The sequence below is a fragment of the Macaca mulatta genome, chromosome 9 (assembly GCF_049350105.2).
Source record: "Macaca mulatta isolate MMU2019108-1 chromosome 9, T2T-MMU8v2.0, whole genome shotgun sequence".
NCBI classification, from domain to species: domain Eukaryota; kingdom Metazoa; phylum Chordata; class Mammalia; order Primates; family Cercopithecidae; genus Macaca; species Macaca mulatta.
In genome coordinates, this window is record NC_133414.1 from 9,650,917 (window position 1) to 9,665,202 (window position 14,286).

The 14,286-nt window shown below is 42.8% G+C and overlaps 1 pseudogene; it reads left to right on the forward strand.

The window, feature by feature from the left end:
- Window positions 1-12,639: 12,639 nt before the first annotated feature.
- On the forward strand, window positions 12,640-13,575 carry LOC713944 (pre-mRNA-splicing factor 38A pseudogene; annotated as a pseudogene).
- The last annotated feature ends 711 nt before the right edge of the window (window positions 13,576-14,286 follow it).

Here is a 14,286-nt window from a genome sequence, read left to right on the forward strand (position 1 = left end):
ATCATAGCTTACTGCAGCCTCGACCTCCTGGACTCAAGGGATACTTGCATGACCCTTGAGTGCTAAGTGTAGTTACTATCTAAGCAATCTCTGCAAGTTGACTGGTCTTCACAAGATGAACGTTCCATGCAGTAGAAGGATGGAAATGGACCCTCTTTTCTTAACCTTTTCACCTAATCTATCAATTCAAGCTTCTGCTAATACAACAAGCAGTTGGAGATGGCGGGAGACCCTAGACAGTGTTTCTCTTTATAATACCCATACTGCTTAAGTCTCTTAAACTTTCCAAAGATAGTACTTACTCAAAGCCAGTTTTCGCCTTAGATCTGGAAGTGTTTATAAAAATGGTTTCCTTCACATTTATAGATGAATATACAAATGCCAAAATTGTGAACTGGCTTGCCCAAGGTCACACAGGCAATATGAGGAACAAGACCTTAATTCCAGCCACAAATGGAAAACAAGCAGTTTTATCTATTTTTAAGAACAGTTTGGCCAATTATAGACTGTTTGGAATCTTTATAAGTGCATAGGTCCTTCTGTTTCTGTCTATGGCTAGGGAAACGGAGAGCTGTTTATTTTTAGTTTGGAAAAGTGACGATGTAGGCTGGGCACAGTGTCTCATGCCTGTAATTCCAGCACTTTGGGAGGCCAAGGTGCCAAGGTGGGAGGATTACTGGAGCCCAGGAGTTGGAGACCAGCCTGGGCAACATAGCGAGACTCTGTCTCTACTAAAAATAATAAAAAAAAATGAGCGTGATGTGGTGACACATGCCTGTGGTCCCAGCTACTTGGGAGGTTGAAGCAAGAAGATCACTTGAGCCCAGGAGTTCGAGGTTGCAGTGAGCTATGATCTTGCCTCTGCACTTCAACCTGGGTGACAGAGCAAGACCTTGTCTCAAAAAAGTAAAAATAAAAATAAGAAAAGTGAAGATGTGAATAGGATATAAAATCATACATAAAAGGCCAGGTGCAGTGGCTCAAGCCTGTAATCTCAGCACTTGGGAGGCTGAGATGGGATGATTGCGTGAGCCTGGGAGTTTGAGACCAGCCTCGGCAACAGAGCAAGGCCTCATTTCAATTTTTTTTTTTAAATGAAAAAATAAAAAAAATTGAAATTAGGTAACAAAGAAAAAATATATAGAAAATAATTAGAAGTAAATGACAGAGAGAGGGAGAGAGAGAGAGAGAGAGAGAAAGGATTTTCTAGCTCACTTTCAGCTTACATCCTTATAAGCAAGGCATATTTCCCTGGGAGCCAGGTTCAGAGGACAGCAGTTGTACTTAGTATCACGAGTAGCGGTTGCTGAAATGTGGAAACCATAAAGAAGATCCTTAGTTGGAAAACTCTGATTTTCAGATGAAAACCATCGCTGCCTTCCTCCTGTTTCAGCTAGGTGCCTTAGCGTGCCCGCTGATGTTGAGGAGGGGACAAAAGCCCTCCCTGGTCACCTTCTTAGGCAGCAGATGCACCTGCAAGATGGTAGCATTCCTCTTAGGGTTTATGGTCCTCCTTCCTCCTACTTGGGGGCCAGTGAGCAGGCTAAAGAACGAAAATGAGCAGAACAGTCAGACCCACGTTGATCTGAGGTCTGAAGCAATCTGCAGCCTCAGAGCTATGGCAAAATGCACAAGGTCTGACTGAAGTACTTAGTGCAGTTAGTTGACCAAACCACCAATGTGGTTGGGAAAAGAAGCTGAGTTGGATGGACTTGCTCGATTCATAAAACTGGTTCGAGTCTGTGGGGGCGCAGCCCTCACCTCGCTGTTTCTGGCATCTCTAACTGCACTTATCAGCAGGGATGACTTTGATTTGTATAATATAAGAAAAAATCAGCTCAATAAAAACACACTTGGTTCTGTGTCTTTACATGAGCAGCTAACAAATTAGCACAAGGGAAGCTTTCGCAAATGAGAGATTAAATTTCCTTGTTTATGTTGGAAATCTCCCCTCCGTCTCTGTGAACAAATGTGCTGTAACATTCTTTCCGTGCCGGGCAGCTTTCAGTTCGTGTGTTATCTTTACTTCTTTTGTTCTTGCTATTAGGCTTCAGAGTGACCATCTCTGTGGGGTAGATAGAAACTCTTGTCTGGGCTTAGGGAAGGCTTCCTGGGAGGTGGGGGGTGGGAGTGGAATGGCGAGAGGATTGGCAGACAACCGACAGGATGCTCAGTGCCAGGAGTGGCGTTGGAGTGGAGTTTATTTTTTCTAAGCATAAGTATGCCCCAAACATTGCATGGGATGTACTTATACTAAAAAAAAGTACCCTTGTTTATCTGACATTCAAATGGGACTGAGGGCCTGTGTTTTTATTTGTGAAATTCAGGGAGCCACAGAGCCCCTTTGGTGAGGGGAGGAAGGGCCTGTGGGGCTGAGACATTCCCAGGGCTGTAGGGAGGGAGCTGCTCTTCCCATTGTCCTTTTCTTTCCCTAGACGGAAAGAAGACTAGGTTTTTTTTTTTTTTTAATTTAAATTATTTTATATATATATATTTTTTTGTGGGGACAGGGTCTTGCTGTTGCTCAGGCTGCTCCCAAACTCTTAGCTTCAAGAAATCCTCTCACCTTGGCCTCCCAAAGTTTTAGGATGACAGGCATGAACCACTGCACCTGGCCTTAGACTAGGTTTTAACTTAAAGCCTGCCACTTACTTGTTTTAGGGACCAGGTGAGGACAGTGGGTCATTGCCTTGGGCACAAACCCAGTAACAAAGATAAATAATATTTGAATGCAACATAAGACAAATTGGAAAATGAACACTTCTGTCTTTATTTAAAAATGTCATAATTTGTTCATCATTAATCTTTGGTGTGGTGGCATGCACCTGTAATCCTAGTTATTTGTAAGTCTGAGGCAGGAAGAGTGCTTGAGCCCAAGAGTGCAAGGTTGTAGTGAGCTATGATTGTGCCACTGCACTCCAGACTGGGTGACAGAGTAAGACCCCAACTAAAAAAAAAAATGCTCCAATGTTTTATTAGTCGATTGTTGTATGTGGACGAGGTAAACATTTTTTAGCAATACAAATACTTGGAATCTTTAGTGTGATAGTTTTGTTTGTATTTGTGTTCTGTGATATTTAGAAATCCTGGATAGCTATGGTTTATGCATTCAACTCATGGTTGGTACATGTAAACCCAGTGTTTTAGACTTGCCACATGGAATAAATGGAGCCAAATGTCAGTCAGTTATATCACCCATTTGGCTGAGAAAGACATGCGCTGTTCATATAATAATCAGTGTACACAACACACATGCATGTGCATGCGTGCGCGTGCACACACACACACACACACATACATACTCTCTCTCTCTCTGCCTCCAATACATAAAGATTTAAAAGCAGAGATTAGGCTACTCTGGGCACTTATCCTAAAAAGTATAACCACCCTATGGGGTAGTCCTGCTCTGTGAGGACTAAAAATAACTTTATTTTTATAAAAATAAAAAAGCAACCAATACACATAAATACAAAATAAAAGTAGAGATTAGAAGAATAAAAATACGGGAGGGGAGCTTAAGAAAGTGGGTGAGGGATGCTTAAAAAATACAGAAGAAAGAAAACTTGGGACAGCACTGGCATTAGTTGAATGAATGAATGCAATGAATGAATGCAATGAATGAATGAGGGAGGGAGGGAGGAAACAAAGACAGCCCTGGGCTCCATGAAGCACATGGCAAGGAATAAGATGTGGGGGTAGATCCCAGTGGAGCCAGGCAGTGATCGCTCAATAGCCTCTCCTCTGTTGGGTGGTGGCTGAAGCGCTCCCAAACCCTAGCCCAGTGCTCCGGTAGTGATGAAAAACTCGCATTCTAGTTACTGCCTTTATTTTTGCATCATTTAATACCTCATGGTATTCTGAAGAAAAGTGACCAACCGCCCCATTTAGAAATTAGAGCTATCTCAAAAATAAATCCGATGTACAGTATTTTAGCAGATGATGTGTGTTGAATTTAGAAGTTTGTAAATGATCAAGAGTAGGAGTCTCTTAATGAACAATTTCACCTACATGAGTTTATCCTGAGAAAATCTTGAATTTGAGCAAAGAGTAACTGACGTTGATGTTTTCTGTAGAGCTGTTTCCAGCCTCAAAGACTGCAACTACCTAAACACAATAATTGAATTGTTAACTAAATTATGAAACAATTATACAATGAAATTGTGTATAGTCATTAAACAGTCACATTGTAAAACAATATTTAACAATGTGGGGAAATGTCCATTTCATAGATTGTTAGATGAAGATATTACATAAGAATGAATGAAGTATGATCATTAAAAAACATGATCATGTATCTATGCATATCATCTATCTAATTGTATATAATCTTTATATACATCTAGTCTATATAGAATTGTGTGAAAAGCGATATAAAGGAAAGAAAAACCTAGGTTCTACGAAAAAATGTTGAGAGCAGCAGCTTCATTGGATGGTGGGATTTTAGATGATTTCATTTTCCTTCTTCACAGTTTTCACTGTTTTTGTTTTTTGTAATGAACTTGTTACTTTCACAGTTATAGATAAATTAAAAGCATTCACTTTTAAAGGAAAAAATCCAGATTATAAAATAATTATGTAGAAAATGGTCTTACCACATGTGTAGCTATGTGTGTCTGTCATGCCTAAAAAAATGGATCATAAATAAATGTAACAAAATGTATACAGTTTCCACAGGTGATAAAATTGCAGGTGATAAATACTTTTTTTTGTATTTTACAATTGTTTTGGCCAAAAACATATAATACTTTGGAAAGCAGGAAGAAAATGCAATAAAAAGAATTGGCCAGGTGCAGTGACTCATGCTATAATCCCAGTACTTTGGGAGACCAAAGTGGGCAGATCACCTGAGGTCAGGAGTTCGAGACCAGCCTGGCCAACATGGTGAAACTCCGTCTCTACTAAAAATACAAAAATTAACCAGGTATGGTAGTGGGCACCTATAATCCCAGCTACTCAGGAAGTTGAGGCAGGACAATCGCTTGAACCTGGGAGGCAGAGGTTGCAGTGAGCCGAGATTGCGCCATTGCACTCTAGCCTAGGTGACAGGAGTGAAACTCTGTCTCAAAAAAAAAAAAAAAAAAAGAGAAAGTACAATAAAAGGAATCTATGAATAACCTCTGGATAAAGGAAGGTATTTAAATTACATGTAATAATATTCTTTCTCTCAGTATCTTTTTGTGAAAGACGCTTAAGATGCATTTTCTTTCTTTTTTGAATAGGGTCTCACTCTGTCGCCCAAGCTGGAGTGCAGCGGTGTGATCACAACTCCCAACAGTCTCAACCTCCTGGGCTCAAATGACGTTCCCGCCTCAGTCTCTCAAGTATCTGGGACTACAGTTGTATGCCACTACGCTCAGTTATTTTTTTTGCATTTTTTGTAGAGAAGGAACTTCTGCATGTTGCCCAGGCTGGTCTTGAGCTCTTGGGCTCAAGTGATCCACCCACCTGGGCCTCCCAAAGTGCTAGGATTACAGGCATGAGCCACTGTTCCCTGCCTCAAGATGCAATTTCAAATGAAAGTTACTTATAAGAGATAATGCAAACTCTTGGAGTTATTGTCACGCATGGATCCCTGCAGACACTTCTGCTTACTGCCTTTCTGCCAGATGTTTCTCCATCTCATAGATAGTGGCGAGATAAATTTTCTGAAACACACAGATACAATCATGCCACATCCCTGTTCAAAAACCTATCAATTCCTGTTACAATCAGAATAAACTCCAGCCTTTTTTTCCCATCGTGAAGTTCCTTCACTGTCTCGTGGCAATCTGTTTTCCTGTCTATCCTTCCAGACTCCACAATATGCATGGATTCATCAACCCATATTTAATGAATTCTTGTTACGTGTGGGACACCATGCGAGGTGCTGACATACATAGTTTGTTCTCGTCCAACTAGACAACTCAGCTTTCTCATCTGTGATTTGTGGTTAGTCATCTCTGTGTTTTCTCTTAGGCTGTTTTCTTTTTACGAATGTTCTTTCTTCCACTTCTGCTTTTCAAATTCCACCCTTTCTGTAAGTCCCAGCCCAGGTGCCACCTACTAGTTCCAGGTAGTGATGGCTATATTTTTCTGAAGAATTCCTTCTTTGTACATTTCTTACAGCTCTCCTCCACACACTGTATTTTACTCCAGCAGGCAGAGATTTTGAGTCACACAGGGACTAACCGGCTTGGGCCAGGGCAGGGCTGGGGGATGGCTGGGTGGAGATAAGGAGCTCCCCAGAGAGGAGCGAATATCAGAATCGTGGTGGGCAGGACTTATGGTGGTTTAAAACAGACTATTAAAAATAACCATTACCAGGCTGGGCATGAAGGCTCAGGCCTGTAATCCCAGCACTTTAGGAGGCCAAGGTGGGCAGATTGCCTGAGGTCAGGAGTTCAGGACCAGCCTGGCCAACATGGTGAAACCCCGTCTCTACTAAAAATACAAACATTTCCGGTCTTGGTGGCGGGTGCCTATAATCCCAGCTACTCGGGAGGCTGAGGCAGGAGAATTGCTTGAACCCTGGAGTGGAGGTTGCAGTGAGCTGAGATTATGCCACTGCACTCCAGCCTGGGCGACAGAGCAAGACTCTGTCTCAGAAAAAAAAAAAAAAAAAGAAATAACAATAAAAGAGAAAAATTACCTCCTGCTTATTTTTTAGGTTAGTATGACATTTATTTGGACCTTTTAAGTGACAGTATCAAAAGGGGCATGGATTAAAAATGGTGAGCCACACTGCTTGATGGGATTGTGTGAGAGTCTCTATAGCTGCTGATTGAATGAATGAATTAAAAAAGAATACCTGAAAATTACTTTCTCCACCAGTTGCAGTGGCTCACGCCTGTAATCCCACCACTTTGGGAAGCTGAGGCCAGCAGATAACAAGGTCAAGAGTTCGAGGCCAGCCTGGCCAACATGGTGAAACCCTGTCTCTACTAAACATACAAAAACTAGCTGGGCATTGTGGCTCACACCTGTAATCCCAGCTACTTGGAAGGCTGAGGTGGAGAATTGCTTGAACCGGGAGGCAGAGGTTGCAGTGAGCCAAGATCACACCACTGCATTCCAGCCTGGGTGACAGAGTGAGACTCTGTCTCAAACACAAACAACAATAACAAGAACAAATCCCCCCCCCCCCCCCGTTTTCCAGAGTTAACATGAGGCCTCCCTCTTGCTGTTGGACATTCTATGGGTTTTCACAAATGCATAATGACATGCATGCATCCACCATTGTAGCTTCATACAGAATGGTTTCATTGGTCTAAAAATCCTTTGTGCGTAGACTATTCATCCCTCCCTCTCCCCAAACCCCTGGCAACCACTGATTTTTTTTTTTTTTTTTTCCGAGACAGGGTCTCACTCTGTCGCCCAGGCTGGAATGCAATGGTGTGACCATAGCTCACTGTAGTCTTGAACTCCTGGGCTCAAGCAATCCTCCTGCCTCCTCCTGTACCTCTTTTGATTTTCAGTAGAGATGGGGTCTTGCTATGTTGTGCAGGCTGTTCTCAAACTTCTGCACTCTAGCGGTCCTCCTGCCTCGGCCTCCCAAAGTGCTGGGATTACAGGCGTGAGCCACTGTGCCTGACCTACCACTAATCTTTTCACTATCTCTATAGCTTTGGTTTTTCCAGAATATCATATAATTGGAATCATATAATATGTAGCCTTTTAAAGACTGGCGTCCTTCACTAAGTAATATGTATTTAAGTTTCCTCCACAACTTTTGGGGTTTGATAGCTCGTTTCTTTTTCAAGCTGAATAACATTCCTTTGTTTGGATGTACTAGAGTATATTTATCCACTCACCTACTGGAGGACATCTTGGCTGCTTACAGATTTTGTCAATCATGAATAAACCTGCTGTAAACATCCATCTGCAGGTCTCTGGGTAGACGCCCGTCTTCAACTCCTTTGGACAATTACCGAGGAGCACAATTGCTGGGTCATACGGGAAGAGTAGGTTTAGCTTTGTAAGAGATCGCCAAACTGTCTCCCAAAGGGGCTGCACCATGTTGCATTCCCACAAGCCATGGATGGAGAGATCCTGTTGCTTCACATCTCCTCCTGCATTTCGAGTTTTCAGTGTTCTGGATTTTGGCCATTCTTGTAGGTATAATAGGTATGGAGTGGGAACTCACTGTTGTTTAATTTATGTATGCCTGATGTCGTATGATGAGAAATATCTTTTCATATGCTTATTTGACATCTGTAGCTCTTCTTCAGTGACATGTCTATGCAGATTTTTTGCCCATTGAAAAATTGGACTTTTTGTTTTCTTATTAAAAAAGTATTTTTGACCACAGTTTGCCCGTGTGTAACGGGAAGTGAGTTCCAACCAATGCTCCAGCGATCTAAGGATGACACTGTCCGACACCAACTCAGGTAGAGGTGACACTATCCAAAGCCAGCTCAGCAATCTAAAAGTGACACTGTCCAACACCAACTCAGGGTAGAGGTCACATTGTCCAACAGCGACCCAGGTAGAAGTGACACTGTCCAACACCAACTCAGGCAGAGGTGACACTGTCCAACACTGACCCAAGTACAGGTGATACTGTCCAACACCAATGCAGAGAGAGGTGATACTGTCCAGTGCTGAACCAGTAGAGGTGACGCTGTCCATCGCATTACTGAGCCAGGTAGAAGTGACACTGACACTGACCCCGTACAGGTGATACTGTCTGTGACTGATTTGCTGAAAATGACAACTTCTTCCAAAGCAGCATTTTAGAAGTTAATAATAATGATAATTTTTGATTTCCATCACAACTTAGCTCTTTTTCACTCCCTGTCTTTGGTGAGACCGTGTAGCTGGGTGGAAACCCAAAGGCTGAATGCACCTTCCTCAGAGGTGGGCGTTGAGTGATGTCCACATTGAATGACTGTGGTCCTAGACTCTCTCTCTCACTGCTCCATTTGCCAGGGCTCCCCTCTACCCTTCTGTCTACCTCACTGGGAAGTCCTTGTAGACACTCTCTTCCCAATACCAAAATAGGGACCTTCTTCGGAACTTTCCATGCTGTCCTTCTGCTGTCAAAGTGCCTCTCACAGGGTCTTCATGACTGTTATCCTTCCCGTGAGACCCAGGTTCAGTAGCCACCAAAGGCAGGTTAGATTCTGGGACTCTGTCTTGTTTACTTTTGTATCCTCAATGTCTAGTAGACATGAAATCAATCTAAATTAAATCTAAATTAAAAGAATATCTGCAACAGATATTTGTGGCACATCTGTGTGCTTGGAATTGTGCTATTGGCTTTGCTTCACAAAAAGACTCCGAAGATTCCTACCCACTAGGATTTTACATTCTTACAGGAAGTAATGACTATTTGAACAGATGAGTGTGAATTAAAATTGCAGAGGGAGAAGATGGATCCTTATGTTAATTTATTCACAATATTACCATGAATTTGCAAGATTGAAATGTACCCACATCTCTATATCTTTTTGTGGCTTGAGAGCTCATTTCCTTGTAGCACAGATATATGTTATATATCTGTCTAATATCTATATCTATCTGTTTATCATATCTATCTATCATCTATCTGTCTATCTAGCTATCTATCCATCTATTTTCTATAACTGTCTGTCTATCATGTCTGTCTGTTTCATGTTTTGTACTTTCCCACACCATGATCTCTGCCTCGAGGTGGACAGGTAGAAAGAAGTCAGAAGGTGCCCTCTCAGCTCCCTTTCCAGCTAGGATTTTAGCAGCTGGATATGGCCACGTGTGAGGCTTGGATTTAGATGTGAGTCTCAGAGGCTGGAGATGGGCACAGATTCTGTTTTGCTGGGGAGGGTGGTGGAGGCACTGAGCCTCTCTGGAAAGTGCTGTGGCAGACCCAGTGTTCTGGGACTGTACCTGCAAGCAGTTTGCAGAGGGAGGGCAATTTGCAGACTGCTCTTGGCTGGATAGTTTTCAAGCCTAATTCTTTGGCTCTCTAGGACCTTCTGTGAGTTTCCTAATAGTCTTTAATAAATTTTCTGCTTAGGCTAGTTAGAGTGTGTGCAACACAGAGCCCTGGTGAATGCAGACCTCTCTCCTGCGTGTACCCTCAGCCCCGTTCTTTCCCCCAATTCCATGCTGTATTTAGTCAGGAATGACCGGGCAGAGATGACCTCAGCCAGCTGTGAATACTGCCAGGGCTGTCTCTCTAGTGGGAATTAGAGGTCTCCCAGCCTTGGAAGGCAGCAACTCCCATCAGAAGGGCAACTTATTGAGTTTGGGATGAAATCCAACTTTTCATTTAGGTAATTATGCCAGAATTCAGGTCAACCTCTAGGCTGGGTTGACTCATATTCCGTGATATATAGGAAGTAAAACACTGTTTGAGCTGCCACTGTAGCATTTCCCGTGGAGCTTTCAAATGTCTTTTAATTATTTGTACATTTCTATTGAACTGCGAATGATTCTGCTCTTCTGAGTACCACGCTTTGCCTGCTTGAAAAATAAATACACCAAACAACTACAGATGAAGGACTGTAGTTAAAGGATGGAATGTTGTCATGAACACTTTGAGAATGGTGACAGTTGGTATTTTCCCAAAGTAAACTCAAAGGTTCAAACTATTAAAAAGGCTGAGGTGGCCAAACTTGTCTACTGTACTCCAAGATCATCTAACAAGATCATGACTAAATCCTGGCCAGGAAAACATTGACTTTAGTAATTTTGTTGGTTCTGGGTTTTCAGTGTTGAAATCTTCCTTGCCCTGTTCATTCTCTTTTCCCAATGCCTCTAGAACTATCTGAGATATGAGTCGGGTGTGGTGAACACAATTCTTTTGTTAGCCTTTGTCAGAAACATGAGGGGAAGAAAATGTACATACAATCAACATAAAGTCAGGCAGTGGCACCTGGGAGCCAAAATCCCCTCTATCATCAAATTCTCCCTTTTTGTTGGTGACCTTGCTCATGGGGAACGAAGCTGCGGGAAACTTCTTGGTTTAGCTCTTCTACTTTGGTTTCTTTCGCAGGCAATTAAACTTCCGGGTCTCAGTTTCCTGAGAGTTCACCTCTGCTGTTCTTACTTTCATTATTTCCAAATCTGAAAGTCAGTCATCCTATCTCTGGTAAACCCTCAGTTACATCTAGGAATCCCTAGGTTGTTTTGAAAGCTCGAACACACACTTTATAACTTAATAGCCGGGAGAAAGGGGAAACATCACAGTCAATATTTTACCTTTTCCATGACACCATCTTGTACTCCCTTGTCTTCTTTCCACCAATCCTTCTGCCCCCATCAATCAAGGGTACTTCCTGTGTCATCCAGATGGCACTTCCTGTGCCATACATAAGCTCTTGCCAGGCATAAGTTTTGGCTGAATTGTCAGCTTGTTGATTATAGCACAGTTAAATTATAGCTGTATGACATTAGTCATAAATGGCTCCAGGGCCAGACAGTGGGCTTGTGTAACCTTTGAGGGTGCACTTTACAAGTAGGTTTTGAGGAATAAATACAAAGTAGAGTAGGTTTTGAAGAGTAAATATCGGATACCTCAGCTTTAAGAGGTACCCTAGACATGCTTCTGGCCCACGGTGAGGGCAGCTCTCTGGATGACTCAGAAACCTTTACCTTGTAAAGGGCCATGGTGAGGCATAGATGTTTGATATAAAATATAAAACTTTGGTGTATTAGTCCATTCTCACATTGCTATAAAGAAATACCTGAGACTACGTAATTTATAAAGAAAAAGGTTTTATTGGCTCCTGGCTCCACGGGCTGTACAGGAAGCATGATGGCTTCTGCCTCAGGAAAATTCCAATCATGGTGGAAGGTGAAGGGAGAGCAGGCACTTCCCATGGCCAGAACAGCAAGAGAGAGAGGGATGAGGTGCCACACACTTCTAAACAACCAGATCCCATGAGAATTCACTATCACGAGAACAGCACCAGTGAGATGGGGCTAAACCATTCCTGACAAATCCTACCCCATGATCCAATTACCTCCACCAGGCTCCATCTCCAACACCTCCAACACTGGGGATCACAATTTGAGATGAAATTTGGGTGGGGACACAGATTCAAACCATTGGATTTGGTAACTTCTTGTGTGAGAACAGCCACTCTATATACTCTTATCACTGGACATCTGTGACTTCAGACCAATCAAACCATAAGCACATCCAACCAATCAGAACCCAGGAGATCCCTGATGCCCACCACGGGGTCACTCAGAAGGTTGTTTATGCAACCATCAGAGTACAGTAAGCAGATTGTAGAGCACTGATGTGGCCCTGTGTCAACAACGCATCTTAGTGCTTATCAGCACTTTCAAGCATCTCCGGCTTTCTTCTGCTGTGTTATTAGTAGTCCATCTTGTCCCCACCTTGTTAGTGTTCCATTGCCTTGATTTTTTCCTACCATGTAAACTTCAGGACAATGTGTCTAAGCCAAAGGGGCTATCCACATGGTAAAAGCGATTGATCACTAATTAATCGTAATAAAAATATTGTGCCTATTTAAAAAAATGTAAGTGGAATTTATTTAAGAATTTGAGTGCTGCAGTGTTTCCAGTTTCAAGATGGCCGCCTGAACTGTTTAGTGAAACTTCTTCCACTTTTCTCCATCCCTCTAGGTGTTTTTTTTTTTTTTTTTTTTCCTGAACCTGGATGTGACGTATTAAAGGACCCGACGGAAATAGAATCGAAGGCATTCTAAAATGGCTGACCTTACACTGAAGGATGCGCACAGCGTCGGCTGCACCAGGCCTCAATATCTGGTGGAGAAGATCATTCGAATGTGAATCTATGAGTTCAAGTACTGGACAGAGGAGTGCTTTGGACTTATGGCTGAACTTGTAGTCAATAAAGTCATGGAGTTAATGTGTGTGGGTGGCGTCTATAGTGGCAACATAAAACCAACACCTTTCTGTGTTTAATCTTGAAGATGCTTCAAGTTCAATCCGAGAAAGGTATCATTGTAGAGTTTATCAAAAATGAAGATTTCAAGTATGTTCGCGTGTTGGGGGCACTTTACATGAGGCTGACGGGCACTGCAATTGATTGCTACAAGTACTTGGAGCCTTTGTACAATGACTATCGAAAAGTCAAGAGCCAGAACCAAAATGGGGGTTTGAAATGATGCATGTAGGTGAGTTTATGGATGAACTAGTGCTCAGTGAGAGAGTCCGTGGTATCATTCTGCCCTGGCTACAGAAACGCTAGGTATTAGAGGAAGCTGAGCAACTGGAGCCTCGAGTTAGTGCTCTGGAAGAGGACATGGACAGCGTGGAGTCCAGTGAAGAGGAAGAAGAGGAGGATGAGAAGTCGGAAAGAGTGCCATCACCTGATCACCGCCGGAGAAGCTACGGAGACTTGGACAGCCCCGTCACTCTCCCACACTGTGCTACAGAAGGAGCAGAAGTCTGTCTCCCAGAAGGCGGAATCGATCTCCCAAAAGGAGAAGCCTCTTCCCCCGCCAAGAAAGGCATCGGAGCAAGAGTCCCAGACGTCACCACAGCAGATTCTGAGATAGGCGGCACAGATCCCGTTCCAAGTCCCCAGGTTCTCACCACAGTCACAGATACAGGAGCCACTCAAAGTCTCCCGAAAAGTCTAAGAAGAGTCACAAGAAGAGCTGGAGAGGGAATGAGTAATGGACTGTTTGGTTTTAGTCCACATAGGCTCCTGTGGGTATGAGGATGTCTATGTGGAAGGATTAAGATCTCCCCAGGCAGCTATATTTTAGTTTTTTCTTATCACGTTTCTCAACCTTTATTTTCAATGAAGGAGGTGCTGAGTTTTGTATCTCTTTTTAATCATAATCAACAACAGTTTCTGACCCAACTAATTTTGACCGTATTCAAACTTATGAGGGTAGAAAGGATCTGAAGGTTGGGGATATGAATGACAAGGATAGGATGTGGCCACCTGATGACCCTTTCCCTTTTTATTAAACCAGACACACCTGTAAAAGAAAAAAAAAGAATTTGAAAAGGGCAAAAACCTAATTAGGTTATGCACAAAGGGTAAAGACAGGCGTCTTGAAGAATGCAGTTTCTCTCCTGTAGGCTTTTGCCTGGGGCCTTGCCACCTCTTGATCTGCTTGTGTGGTGTTTTCTTTTCTCCTTAATCTCCAAAGGATGCATCTTCATGCTCTGGACAGGACAGGAAAGGGGCCAGCAGTAGGGTGAATGTTGGAGAAAGCCAGAAAGGGGAAGGGGAGTTCTTTCAAGTCAACACAGGATGGGCTTACACACAATGGAAATGAAGCTCCCCACTGCCACTAACAAGATTATTTCTCACCGTGTTTAACCACCAAAGGGGTCTATGCAAAAGCTGGTATTGATGCAGTTCTGAGTGGGTTC